This window comes from Echinops telfairi, unplaced genomic scaffold, assembly GCF_000313985.2.
Source record: "Echinops telfairi isolate 266 unplaced genomic scaffold, ASM31398v2 ScPeMD7_37;HRSCAF=141, whole genome shotgun sequence".
NCBI classification, from domain to species: Eukaryota; Metazoa; Chordata; class Mammalia; order Afrosoricida; family Tenrecidae; genus Echinops; species Echinops telfairi.
The window spans coordinates 1,504,887-1,508,974 of NW_022103935.1; positions in this window are offsets into that span (position 1 = coordinate 1,504,887).

Genomic DNA, 4,088 nt, shown 5'->3' on the forward strand with positions numbered 1-4,088 from the left:
TACTTTCGCTGATCACCTATTGTACAGTCACTCTTAAGCAGCTAAGTTTGGTACATATTTTGGGGAGACAACTTAAGAGAAATCCTTCTGTTCCCCACAACAAAGGACGCTCCGAGATCTCTTTCGACATACAACACTGTCTGTGAAAAGATGCGATTTCCCCCGATTCAAGGAAATCACTGAATAGCATTACTCAGATTCATGCACCAAGTGCAGAAGCGAATGATGCAGACAGTGAAGAATTCTACCAACAACTTCAACTGGCAATTGGTCAAACGTGCCATCGGGATGCTCTGATACTCACTGGTGCTCGGGGGTACACGTTGGGAACAGAGAGGAAGGAAGAGTAGTTGGAAAAGGCGTGTCGGCAATGGAACAGAAGTAGAGGTCGCATGGTAAAGTTTGCCAAGACCGACAGCTTGTTCACAGCAAATACCTTCTTCCCAACAACACAGAAGGCACGGACTTCCCCAGATGGGGTACGCAGACATCAAACGGATGGCCTCTGTGGGCAGGGCCGGTGGAGCAGCTTTGTATCAGCAGCTGAAACCAGCTGAGGGGAATGCCCAGGGGCTCACCCGTCTTTGAGTCGATGATTCCGAAGGTGGGCTTTGGGGCTAGGAGTGGGGAGATGGACTCTTCTGAACGCATGGTGCAGGTGGCAAGCGCATGGATTTGGGGGCACAGAGTAGAAGGTGATGGACTTAATTGCCTTAAGACGTATCTTCTGTATCCTTATCCCTGTTTATGTGGATGAGCCCCTTGGAGGACGGCCTGTCTTTGCTCTGGCAGGGACGCGGGACTCGTGTCGTGCGTTTTCTGCCCATCTCTCGTGAGACCTCAAAGAGATGAAATCAGTGGGCAGAGGTGCCGTGGAGGAAGACACGTGCATCCCGAGGCATGGTTTCCAGTGGCCAGGAGAAGAAAGCAGCCTGCGTGTGCAGCAGCAGACGGAAGGAGCCACAATCAGGAGCCACGCTCTGACGCGGAGCCCCTGGAAGCCCCGTGCTGACCGCAGTCAGTGGCAGACGCACAAGGTAACGGCTGCGGGAGCCTGGGAACGCCTCCGACAGGCCGCTGCCTCAGCCCGGGGCCCACCAGCCGCTGCCAGGGGGAGGCGGAGGGAAGACATGGGAATGGATTGCTGATAGGGACGGAGCGTCGGTCAAGGATGACGACCACACAGGGGAGGAACAGTGGTGAGTGTGCTTCATGTCGTGGGATTCGACAGTGAACGGGGGCGGGAAGGGCGTTTGTTTGTTTGCTTGCTTCATAGAACGCATCCCAATGAAAACATTTTGAAGAGCAATAGCTGAGAAAGATGACACAATAAATATTATTGTGAAATCTTCTAAATCACCTACACAAGGGGATCCCGGCACCGGGACGGAACACAGGCGCCTCCCTCCACACCGGTTTGACCCTAAGGAGTGAGCCGCACTGGGGCCAGAGACGTTTGGAGAAAAGCGGTGGTTTCAGATGGGTCCACACACACACTCACACTCACACACACTCAAACTCACTCACACGCACACACACACTCTCCCACACTCACATGTGCACGCACGCACACACACTCACACACACATTCACACTCACACTGAAACTCACTCACACTCAAACTCACTCACATGCACGCACACACATTCACACTCACATACACTCAAACTCACTCACACGCACACACACTCTCCCACACTCACATGTGCACGCACGCACACACTCACACACACATTCACACTCACACACTGAAACTCACTCACACTCAAACTCACATGCACGCACGCACACTCACGCACACACTCACACTCACACACACATTCACACTCACACACTCAAACTCACTCACGCGCGCGCGCACTCACACTCACACACACATTCACACGTTGACATGGAAAGTGGCCCATCACTGGAAAATCTCAGAGGCGCTAAGACCCCATGGTATCAGTTTCCATAAATACCATGCAAACAGACGAGGAAGAGTCAAAAGTAGACCCACAGAAAGAGTAAGTCACAGCCAATGGGAGCCTCCTCGGGAAGAGCACAAGCTCTCACACGCTCAAAGCAGGACCCAGGACGCTCTCGTGACAGGAAGAAGGAACTTAGCCTGTGGAAGCCAGAGCTCAGGGCAGGGGTATAAAGGGCGGCTGGCACAAGAGACCCCATCACTCAACCTCCTCCCTCACTCTCTTCTACTCTAAGGAAACCCACCCTCTACCCACCAGAATCATGGGCTGCTGTGGTTGTTCCGGAGGCTGTGGGGGCTGTGGCTCCAGCTGTGGAAGCTGTGGGGGCTGTGGCTCCAGCTGTGGAGGCTGTGGGGGCTGTGGCTCCAGCTGTGGGGGCTCTGGGGGCTGTGGCTCCAGCTGCTGTGTGCCTGTGTGCTGTTATAAGCCCATGTGCTGTTGTAAGCCCGTGTGTTGCTGCAAACCAGTGTGCTGCTGTGTGCCTGCCTGCTCTTGCTCCAGCTGTGGCTCCTGTGGGGGCTGCAAGGGGGGCTGTGGCTCCAGTGGCTGCTGCCAGTCTAGTTGCTGTAAGCCCAGCTGCTGCAAACCTTGCTGCTGCCCCTCAGGCTGTGGGCAGTCCTGCTGCTGTGCCCCGTCTGCTGCCAGTGCAAGACCTGAGGGACTGGACACCAGCCTGGGCTTCAGGGGCTCCAGCGCATGTGGGCCCCGTGCATACCCCAGGTCCCTGAAGAAGTATCGGGTTGACTTCCCTCGGGGGAGACATCATCTGAGACTCACGTGCCCCAATGCCCCAGGCCCCCTTATCTCTGAGCCCCTTGGAGTCACCTGCTGCTCAACTTGTGAGGGTGCGTCCTCCTTGCCGGCCTCATTAGGGCTCCTAGGACACCAGTCCTGACCCGGCGGACGCCATGGGGCCAGTGCTGTTGACATAACAGCCCTCTGCCCCCTGCCCTAGGGGCGCCCCAGCTCTCCCCTCTGGACACCGGAGGGGCAGCCGTCCGTGGTCCGTGGTCCATGGGTGCCGGGGGCTTCCCAGGCCCCAGGCATCTCTCCCCTCCCCTGGGCCCTCTTCCCTAACTCCTGCCCAGTCTCTACCCACCAGGCCCACGCCCGGCGCGAGCCCTCAATAAACGCGGGCTCCAAGCACAGATCTGCTGCTCCCGACATCCCTTCCTCTCCACCGGCCGCACATGGAAACCCGAGCAAGCACCTTGCGGGAGTGGGACCAGGCGAGGTGTCACAATACCTGAGATGTCGGCGGAAGAGGCGATTCTCCCCGGACAAATTGAGCGAGGCTCTCAGCGTAGCTGTTGTGACATGGTCTTTCACGATGCATCCACACAGTGGGCCATCGGGTCCACATAGCACATGTTGTCCGGTGTTAGCAGGCACCAGCGGGGGCCTGGGGGGTGTGGTGGTTACAGGCGGGCTGCTCGCTGCAAGGTCAACAGTTCAAAACCAGCATCATCTGAGGGAGGACAACAGGCCCTTTCTGCTGCTGTAAGAGAGTTACAGTCTTGGAGGCCCCTGGGCAGTCTGCCCGCCCTGTGGGCTCACTGTGCATGGAAATGGGCATTCTGGTTGAGTGGGGACCGTGTCCAAACCGTCTTCCTCAGCACCGGCATGCCCAGATCTGGAGGCACCATTCCTCTGTGGAGTCCCAGCTGCCCCAGCTACTGGCACCCCCTCGTGTCCCTGCAGTTGGCACGCCCGCGTTTGCATGCCCGTCTCCTTCCCTGTGGACCCCTGTCTTTGCAGGCTCGCCCAGATGGGATGGGGTGGGGAAGAACGCCGGGCGGACCACCCGCTGGCAGGAAAGAGACCACGTCTGTTGGGAAGACGCGCAGCAGATGCTGCGTGGAGGAGCAGCGTCATCCCACGCGCTCTGGACGCGCTGCCAGGAGGGACCGGTCCCAAGGAGGACTTCATGGCTGGTCAAGTGGAGGGGCAGCAGCCAAAAGGAGGACGGCCCTTGACCACGAGATGGATGACTCCGTGCCCGGCACGGTGGGCTCTGGGGGCCGCCGTGGTGGGGGGCCGTGGCCCAGCAGCCACACGTGGCAGCTCGTGATCTCCCCTGGGGTCGGTCCACACACAGAGCAATCCCTGCCAACCCCTCTT